Raw genomic sequence first — 11,688 nt, forward strand, 5'->3', positions numbered from 1 at the left:
GAGAACTTTTTAAGTGAGTTGAAAAATTTTTGCACGTTACTGTTAAACTTGATAGATGGATAATTCCATTCAAGAAATAATTTTTAGTAAATACTTATTACTTTGTATTATTTTTTTATTATTTTATTCAATAATGGTCGTAAAAATATTGAATTGTAAGGTATACAAATTTATGCATGATTTTAACGAATATAATTTTACGAGGCAATGTATAAAATGCGACGAAAATCGCTAGAATAGTTCCTGAGAAATCAATTTTGATTGACTTTTTTGAAAATCGATTTCTCAACTAACTTTTAACCAATTTTGCTCAAATTTTCTATTTTGCCATATTGTTTAAAATGATGCAAAAATTTGTATATCTTACAATTCAAATTTGTTTCGACCATAGTAAAATAAAATAAAAAAAATAAGAAATATTTGATAAAAATTATTTTTTACATGGAATTATCAATGGATAAACGAATTTTATAATTGTGGTCAAAGATTTTTTTATTTGCTTAAAAAGTTCCCGAAATATAGCAAAATACGCAAAAAGTAAAATTAACATTAAGGGGTTCAAACTTTGTAGCGTTGTACTGGCCAAACTATTATGACCATATTTCACAGATTGCGGTTACCCACGATATTTTGGGGGTCACAAATCCGAATCCTTCGGAAAAAAAATGTGTTTAGTCAGAGGAAGTACGTTTTGTGTCAGAGGGCGTAATTTAAAATATCGTCTGCACTTATTAATTTGCATATTTGAGTTCACCCCCTTGAGCTATTAAGATTGAGTCCTCAAACGTGAAGATACAATCATTAAATCAAGAGTTATTCCGTGGTGGTCCGTTTTTTTTTTTTTTGTTTTGTTTTTTTGGGGTACTGCACAAGCCTTGCAACTATTCACTGTTAAAGCAAAGTTTTTTGTCAAGTTGCACATAGTAAGGATTTTTCGGAAATGAAATATGTATAAGTAGAAACTAAAAAAAAATAATACAGGCTCTTAAAAAATCTTTTGCATTTTCAGATTGATCAAAATAAAATTTAGGCAAGCAACAACAATAAAATTCCAATTTTTCTTAAAATATTTGTAAAATACGAAATTTGTATTATACCGTTGCAATTACTTTCTATTTGTCTCTTTTTTAGTTAGTTAATAATTAATTAATTCAAAAAACTCCAAATCACTGGATAATACTTTAATCAATTGAAATTTAACAACGAAAATTTTCATTTGAAATTCGGCTAACGTAATAAATGTTCTGCATTTAAAAATAAATTTATATTATTAATTTTTAATTGTGGGTCAAACGTTCTTAGGTCAAAAAATTTTTAGAATTTAGAACCTAATGAGCATTTTAATTATTGGTTCTTAAAAATATTCCACCTATTAAAACTGATTTGTAATCTTTCGAAATTTATCACGTCCCATGTTAGAATTTTATCTTACAACAATATATTTAACAGTTTTAATTTAATAAAAAAGATAAAAATTATTATTATCGTTTTTTATTTTTCATTGATAGAAAGTGAAAAGTAAATTCTTACTTAAATCACAATTTAAATTTATTTATTGTTGTATAATTGCAAGAATCAAAGATTTAAGTACGAAATATTTGATTCCACAAAAATCATATCGATGAGTCATTTTTTATATTTTTATGCATATTGCTGTTTAATTGATTTTAAACAAATATAACGATTTAGTTTCCAAATATTATTCTCAATTTTGAAACAAAAATTACTAACTTTTCTGATTCTAATTCTGAAATGCATCAAAAATTGCTGAACTGTTTCTACGGGCATCTAAAGATGGCAGCACTAAGTATAACGCAAACAATGATTCATTTGATAGACGAATAAATAAAAATTTATAATCACATAATTTGCAGAAAAAAATCAAAATACGAAAGATAATTTAAAAAAGTTTGTTTGGAATATTGTTATGTTTTTTTAAAAATGTTTTCTTCCTCTTTTGTGTATTATAAGGAACTATTTTATAAATAACAAAAGATTTTTAAGGAGCAACATTATAATCCTAATGGAAATTTAAATTTTTTGAAAACCACAATCGTCAATTATATTCTTAATTAAATAATATTAAATTTGTTTAATAATTTGCTAATAATAAATTGCTAATAATAAATTTGTTTTATAATTTATATATAATAAAAATATTTCTAAACAATTGTTCTCACACCGGTTCAAAATATTGCTAAAAATTTTATTTTTATGAAGATATTGATAAATTACAAAAATTGCTAACTGATTTAATGCTTTGAATACTTATAAATTAATAAAAAAAATTTAATAAATTTTAAATGAATTTTTTAGTTCCAGATTTTTGTTTTAAATTTTAGAAAAAAATATTTAAAGAACCGTTAGCATATTCCATACAAAAATATTAATTATATAATATTAATTTAGAAAGAATCGATAAAGATGCATTTCATCATTCCTAAACAAAATTAATGATCAAGTTTTACTGATAGTTTTACCATAAAAATTGCAGTATCAAAAGGAAAAATGTTTAACTTCGTAGGTAGCAGGTAAAATTATTCAAAATTTACTATTGAAACATAATTTTAATTTAGTTCAAATATAGTAAAAAAACACGCGTTCATTGAAGCAACTAAATGGTTTTATTTCTATTTATTTATTTAAAGTTTTTGATTAAATGCTTTAATTTTTATTTTCAACAACAATTTAAATGTCTATCTTATTTATAGTTTAAACAGTAATTTTCTTATTTATTAAATGACGAAGTTGACCATTATAATTTTTAATTTTCCTAACATGATAATTTATCTTAATGCAATGAAATAATTAAATTATATATATTTGTCTATCACAGAAAAAAGTTCCATACATATAAATAAAGAAGTAATTTTTTTCAAAACATGCTTTTTTATTATTTATACAAACCATTATTTTGAAACATTTTTTTCCAATCTTTAGTTCCCTAAAAGCTGTATTGTTTTTAAATTTCTAAATTAAAGGAATAAAATATTAACCGAATCAAAGTTCTGCCAAGTTACTGGAGAAGAAAATAGAAAGTTAAGAAACAAGAGAATTAAAAACGATTGTGTAAATGAAATATATGTTACGTTACAGAGCAGTTGGCAATGGAGTCATTTTGTCTTCATTTTTTGTGAAGATGGCAAATGCTACCATAAGGTGATTTTTTTCCCAAGAAAAAGTATACAAATAATAATTACTCGTAATAAAACAAAAGTTTTTTTTTTCGTTGCTGTGATCTTCTTACTCACATATAATTCAATCGATTTTCCAAAGAAAATTGGAAATGAAATAAATAGGATAAAACTGAAACAACGCAAATATATCATAAATAGTTGTAGGAAAGAGCTAGGACATAACGTTACTATAAGGAAACAATTGATTTACGCAATATAAATAGAGGGACAAGCTTGAATAAGATAATAAAAGGGAGAGATAAGAAACAGGCCCGTAGGGAAGTAGAATAAGGGCCTCGGGAGTGCAAGATGTAGAAATTTAAATAAATATTTATTGCAAAACATGGGTAAAGAATGAAAAGCTAGATGGATCCTTAGCTAAATTTTTATACTCTTTTGAAATGTGGAAAGATACCCAAAAGTCAAGATCATTAGCTGATCTTTTGTTATTGTGTTCTTGGATAAAGAAGGTTCTTGTTTAGAAAACCGAAACTGTATATATTTATAAAATTATTGTGTTTATAGTATTTAGCTATAGTCTATATTTCTGAGATATTATTTCTCATTTATATTCTTTATTTTAGCTTTATTACCATGATTTGTAACACTGAGTATACTTTATTTTCATTTTAAATGAATTAGTTTATTATAAAGTTTAAGAAAATAGTTAAAATATTCAGTTACGAGTTTTTAACCTTGCAAGCAACAAAGCTATAAAAAATTGTATATTTGTGGTTTCTGTCTTTTACTGCTGAGCATGCCATATATATAGAATGTTACCTTTGGTAATTGTATAAGTAACTGAGGTTAGCAAAGATAATATTTAAATGGAAAAAAAATTGAAGAAACATCTTAAAAAAGTTTTACACCTATTTCGATTCGAATACATCAGAGTTTAAATAGTTAAAAGGTAAGACAGAAAAACCATATTTATTATAAGTTGAAAAAAATGGATATGGAAATTTCGATATATGCGATAAGATATTTTTTAATGAAATTAATTAAACTTTACATAAGAAAGAGACAATTTTTTTTTCAATTTTGACGTTTTTAGAAATTGTCGAGTATTTTTATTGCATTTTTTTTCAAAATTTGGACGTGAAGAAACATTCATTAGGCTAAAATAATACAATATTTGCATGATAAAAACTTCATATGATAAAAAAAACTAGTTTAATTGAAGTTGTTACCTTTCGTATAACTTTTCACTGTTGCTTGTTTGAAACTCCGACCAAGGAGGATAAACCTAATTATATTTTTCTATAGACGACCAATATATATATATATATTCTATAGAATATTTTCTGAGAAATCGAATTTTAAAAATATGACTTTTTCAAATCCCCTATATTTTGAAAGCCCCCATTCCAAATCCGTCGAAAAAATCGTATGTTTAATCAGAAAAAGTAAGTTTTTGTATCTAATTTCGTAACTTTAAATATCATCTTCTCTAACTAATTAGCATAATTTAAATATCATCTTCTCTAACTAATTAGGTCATTCTCTCGAAGATCTTATCAGTAGATTAAATGTTATTCAGAGTGGCCTGTTTTTTATTTTGCAAACTGTACGTATATTTTTAGTTGACTAGTGTAGTTTTGTAATTTTATCTCAGAAAAAGAGCACGGTGATTCCCTTGAATGAAATATTGTCTTAGTTTTGGAAAATATGCGAGTAACTGTTATTTTCAACTGTAATAATTTATGAAAATAATCTTTCCTTCTAAAGACGTTCATTTTAGTTTAATATGATTCGCGTAAAAACGAATTAAAGTATTTTATTTCAAAGAGAATGTGCCAAGCAATCATGTAAGAAATAGTAGCAGAGATATTATAGTAGCATATCAGCAGACCATATACCATATAGCATACACCAGGGATGGGCAAACTACGGCCCGCGGGCCAACTGTGTGACCCGCCGGAAGGCTTTATCCGGCCCGTGGATAGACTTGCTGATCCGTGGCGAATATAAACAATATACATTATACATCTATTTTCTTGTCTACTTTGTTTAAAGCTATTTTTGTTCTTTCTTTTTTAACAAAGTACTGATGACCTTACTTTCGCTATTTATGTTCTACAACACATAAATTGATGGAAATAGTTAGCACAGACAGCTTCATTTGGTAAAATGTTGAAAGCAGAAGTTCTTTATAGAATAGCCGTAGATAGGCTCCAAAGAGCGTTTGTCTTTCTCGGGGAGCAGACATATGGAATCTAATATAGGTGAATAGTACTTCACATGTGGCAGACTGCGCATTTTAAGCTCCAACGAGCGGATTTTTCTGACGGCGCGAGTTCTAGCATTATTTATTGCATATGGAAATATTTTCAGACATATAACGTCAGTTTAAATAATGGTAAAATTATTAAATGTATAAATTGGCTCTTGATTTTTTGACTTATTTAAAAAATTTTAACCTCAAAATAACTACTAACAACGCAAAGTTGATTCAGAATGTCATGCTTTCAATGACGACTAGGAAATTTTTCTTACTGTTGTAAAACGTAAACCAGTATGTCTTATCTGCAATGAAGCTGTAGCAGTTTGTAAAGAATACAACATCAACCGAAAATTGAGAAACAGTGAGGTCGGATTTGCAGCTTGAATTAATTGAGTTGCTAAATATGCCAAAGTAGGAGTTTTACAAATCATTACCAAAAGCTAGTTTCCAAATTTAATATATTATGCCCAGAAAATCAGTGCTATGTTTGCTTTATCTTATATATGTGAACAAGTATGAACCTTAGAAAAAATTATTTCAGAAGTAGACTAACAGGCAAGCATTTAGCCTCGTTCTTTAAAATAAGCACATCTCACTTCGAACCTCAATGTAAGGAACTTTTGAGAATGAAATCGCAATTTTATTCATATCATTAAGTATTAAAATTAAAACTTGTACATCGTATTTTTTTAGAAGTTTTTACTAGGCCCACCAAACTTTTTTCTCTCGATTTTTTGTCCTCGACCAAAAAAGTTTGCCCATCCCTGGCATACACCATAGTAGCAGAAATATTTCATTGGCTATTCAAGTAGTTTTAATATAAAAGAATTGGATCAAGCTAAAATTAAAAAGTACTTTTAAGAATAGTTGGATAATCTTACACAAAATATCAAATTTTGTTACATATTAATTAATTAAAATTAATTGTTAATTATTAATTAAATTAATTCATTAAAATCGGTACTTTTCGATTGGTGATGTGCAAGCGAAAAAAGTAGAAACTGACCGAGGACTAGCTTTTATTTATTTATTTATATATTTCTTTATTTTTGAAGAAAAAAGAAATAAAACAATAATTGAACCCACCTAACCGAAAAGTACCGACTAACATTATTGATTTATAATGTCTGGTATGTAACTGAATTTTATAAAAATCTAGGAATTTGGAAGAATTATATCTGGTTCAGTTGATATACAATAAAACTAGTTTAAATGTGTCTTGAGTTTAAAAGTGATTCATATTGCTCACATTATTTAAATTACCAGACATAACTATCAGTGCGTTCTAGGATTAGTATTTCTTTCTAAATCTGATTTAAAATCTATTACAGATGTATTATTATTTAATGTGTATGTTATTTACCATGCCAACGAAATTAAATTCGTGTTTTATTTGTTGAATTTTATGCAAAAATTGACTTTTAATAAGACATTTAAATGCAATATATTATCATAGATCTATTTCAATAGCTTTAATTATGGATTTATTTTAAGACAATCAGTTTTAAATATTACTATCTATGCAATTATTTTACAGTCGATTTGTTGACTTGCCTTAGGCTATTTGCTTATCGCTTTATACAGATTCAATATGAATTTCTGATTACCATAAGTAATGGGATTTAAAATAACTTTTAGAATATTATCGGATAAACACATGTTGGAACTTGTAATCGAGTATCTGTCTTAAATTCATTTTGATACAAAGTGATACTTATTTTTGACCTAACTACTAATCCTATGGATGACTGAATTCAAATAGAATTTGAGATGAGCTTTTTAGATTTTTAAACAGCATTCTTAAAGGAAGTTTAATTTATTCTCTAAATATAGAGAATTGTATGCCATTGTTAAATTGAGCTAAGAATATTAGGACAAATTTTTGTTTTTAATTGTTTCACGTTTTAGTGCAGTTACTTATTTTTTGCTGATATATCTTGAAAGTTATTATCTTTGCTATCTTTAAGGGAAAAATTTAAACTTGACTTTCATGGGATGTAAATTGAAATTAGACTTTCACAAAAATTCTTAAGAGAGACTTTCTCTCAAAAGAATTACCCAATTTTTTTTTTCAATTTCGAAATTTAGATTTTAAATTATATATACGTATAAATCATAAAAATCAAATCCTATTAACTATTAACTCAAATACTATTAACTTCTTATTTGCTTTTATTTTTCCTTATAATTGACATTTCGTGCTTTAAATTCGACACGTTCTTTCACTTAAATTAACTAACCTATCAAATGCATTTTAATTTCTTAACAAACATTGATATTTAATTAATACACTTCATAGAACTAATTACCGAAACCAAAATTAGAAAATTAAATGGTTTTTCAACAGTATTCACATTAAAATTTGTTTCTTGTAATTAAAATTTGTTTCTTAAAATTTGGATTGTTCTAATATCCATGCCAGTTACTTAGATATTTTTTGTTAGAGGAAATTTTTATCTGCGTATAACTTTTTTATTAGTATATCACTTTTTCTTAACAGAAGCATTTCATAAGGTGATGATATGATAGAAATATTTAAATAAGTATTTTATATTATACAATAATTATTGGGCATAGTGATAGATTTGTAAAACATTTATTGTTTTTATAACAGTATGTAATAATTTATTGTCGAAATCAAAATAGATATTTATTAACTTAATGCATTGCGTGATTTAAAACATAGTTCAAAAAGCTAAATTTCAAATTAAAAAATTATAATTATTCTTTACTAGCGAATTAATATCTAAGCTCACAAGCTAAGCTTTCAGGCGACATCTAGAACACAGCAAATTAGTTGGTAAAATTACTCAGTCAAAGTGCCACAAACATAAATTAAGAATTCCGTAAAATATATTTTTTTACTAACTCTGAATTAAATTGTGAGGGCAAACAGCAAGAGTGATATATAAAATATTCTGTTAAATTTTACCAATACGTTAAAGCTGTAAATTTTGTATTATCGGATATTTATCGTTAGTTAATCAGTCAACATAATTTTTTTCTTTTTATGATACTTAGTTTTTTGGAGATATTTGTCCACTTAAAAAAAAAATCTAATCGTTGAAAAGTTAAATAATGACCCAAACATTTTTCTAACTTTTTTTACAAAGACGTTTTAATTCAAAATATTGATTCTAGAGATTATCCAAGAAATCAAAATGAAAAGTTAATGTTAAAAGGTCAAAACTTTTGCTCATAGTATAGGACTACACACATATCTTGAGGGTTAAGAATATGATACTTCCTGAAAAAAAAATACATTTTTATATCTAGTAAAGTTTTAAAATTCATTTCTACCGACTAATTAGCTCTACGAAATGCATTCATTAAACAAATTGAGTTCATGAATCCTTGATCAAATATTATTCAACGTATAAGATTTGATTTGTATATTCATTGAATATTCGAATAATAAAAGTAATAAAAGCAAGAAAAATAATAAATAAATAAAAATAATTTTTTTTTATTTCAAATTCAAATAGAGAAAAAAGGAAATAATAAAACTTGCAATCTATTGAGTTTCTCCAATTAATTAAAAATAGAAAAACATCTTAACAGAAAAGAAATCTTAAAACCGTCAAAATAAAAGCGTTTAGTATTTGTTTTGGTTTAATCTGTTTTTACGTTTATTGTAATCAAAAGTGAAAAATGATTTTGCAAAGAAAAAAAGAATTTTATGTACTACTTACAATTACTTAGAAATTATTTATTTTACAATTCTTCTTAGTTTTGACATTTTTTAAACATATTTTTATTACAAATTACTTTTTCTCTAAAAGCTTTTATTCATTTTTATCATTTTTTACTTCAAAATTTTGTCACTATCTCAATTTGAAGTGAAAGATTTTTTTGCTCAAAGAGTGGATGAAAAATTAAAGTTTTCATTAATTTCAAGAATAATATTAATTTGAAAAGTTGTACAACAAAAGTTTTGGAAATTTTAAAGAAAATTTAACAAGAGGTTTTAAGAAAAACCATTTTCTTTTGTCGTAAATTTTCAAGTTCGGTGATTTTATTTATATGTTTTTTTGAGAAATTATACGCAGTAAAATAGTTCTATAGGTTGTCCATTCATTAAAATCTTTTATTCTACGTAAAATAAATAGTATTTTATTGAGAAACAATGCAGATGGTAAAAATAATTAAAATAAAATTTAATTTCAATAAAAATACATTTTTAAAAATTAACCCAATTTTGAAATTTAAAAAGATCAGTTATTTAGTTACAGTCACTTACACACTACAGTACAGTTACAGTAGTTCACAGTAACACTAATAAATAAATCACTAATTAAAAGAAAGATTTTCTTTGAAAGGAGTAGCATGGTCTTTAATGGGGAAGTAGTAAATTTGTTTGATATTTTTAATAATATAAAAACATTATTTAATTTAATCTTTAATCATATATAAGAAATTAACATTTGAGCAGCATTTTGAAAACTCTTTGTCTAAAATATATAACTGCTGAAAATTTATATTCTGCGTCCAAAAAAAAAAAAAAAAAACTTGCGATGGACACGGTTTTCCAAAATTTTCAATTGTACCTACGTTATTGCAATTTCATGCGTTTTTATAGATAGAGTTGAAAATCGAATGAATGAAGGAAGAAAAATTCTTGGCGAATATTTATGGAAATAAATAAATATAACAATAAATAAATATGATTTTTGGAAGCAAGAGCATGGATAATTACTTCAAATTATAGAGTCAATGAGTGTACGAGAATTGTTTAACAGAATTGTTCTAAATCAAAAAAATTAATAAATCAATTTCATTGAGAGTAACAGAATTGTTATTGATAAAATCAATTAAAGTTTGATACTTTTAATAATCTATGTGAAGCAAAACCCATGTGAAACTTCTCTAAAACTAAATAATGTTGAGGAATTGTACTTGCTATTAAAATTAATTCTAAATTTGAATGAATTAAAATGAATTCTAAAATTGAATGAATTAAAATGAATTCTAAAATCCAAACATATAACTTCGAATCTTTTACCACAAATAAACTCCTAGTTACTTATTTGGTAATTTTTTACTGCTAGAAATCGGTCAATTTCTTTATTTTTATTTGAATTATTTGAAATGACTATTATTTGAAATTATTATTAAGGAATAGAAAGCACACGTTTTGTCATACACAATTTCGAAATTGAAAACCTTTCACGATTCTATCTAAATTAAAATGCGAAAAAAATATTCGTTAATTCCTTTTTTTTTTTTTTTTGATTTTCAAATATTTTTGAATACATGTTTTTAAAAAAAATTTATTATCCTCGAAATTTTAATAAAAGATTTCTCTGAAATTTCAGAGATAGCGGAATGAAGTTTATATTTCATAGTTGGTGTATTTGACTTGAAAGTTTTCTTTGAAATTTCATTTTGTTTTGAAATTTTGTTTTACAAGTACTAGAAAAAAAAACTAAAATGAAATATAAATTGGATTGTATTTTTTAAAATTTAATTGTTAAAATTGGCGAAGACAAATTTACTATGAGTAATAAAAAAAATGAATAAAATTAGTAAAAAAGCTTCAACATAAATAAAAGCATGGAATTAAAGAATTATTCGAATAGCATAGAATTAAAGCATTATTAGAATTAATTCATAAAAACCATCAACAAGTCCACCACCAAGTTTTCATCAGCATATTTTTTTTTCATTTTTTATGAAATTCTTGCAATGCATTTTAAGATAAACTTTCTATAATTCTAATATAATGTCTAGAAAATTATCAAAGACTGATATCAACTCAATTCTAATAACTTACATCCAATATTTTATTTATTACTTTTTCGTGTAAAATTATATGAAAGTTTTAAAATTTTAAATTTTTAAAGCATAATTTCATGTCAAAAAACTATTATTTTGTATCATTATTATTTTAATTATTATTATTAGTATTATATGCGTGTAAATTAAAAGATTTGTTGATTTCTTAATTTGAAGTACTTTAACTTATATTTTGTACTAAATGTATATTCTGATTTTAAATATTCGCGTTCTTTGAATATCACTTATGATCAACTATTTGTTCTCAAATGAAATTTAAATTGTGAATTAGTAAAATATGCGAATTGATTTAGACATTCAAATAAATTGCATAATGTATACTCATGTAATATAGCTTACATAAATAAAATTTGAAATCAATCTCCTGAAAGTTGGGAATTCGTTTTATTATTGTTAAAATTACCTTACAAAAATTAGTCAAATCTGTATTTGTTATGTTTAAAAGCAATATGTGTGTATGTATATATACTCATATATATACAATTAATTTCT

The sequence above is a fragment of the Parasteatoda tepidariorum genome, chromosome 2 (assembly GCF_043381705.1).
Source record: "Parasteatoda tepidariorum isolate YZ-2023 chromosome 2, CAS_Ptep_4.0, whole genome shotgun sequence".
NCBI lineage: Eukaryota > Metazoa > Arthropoda > Arachnida > Araneae > Theridiidae > Parasteatoda > Parasteatoda tepidariorum.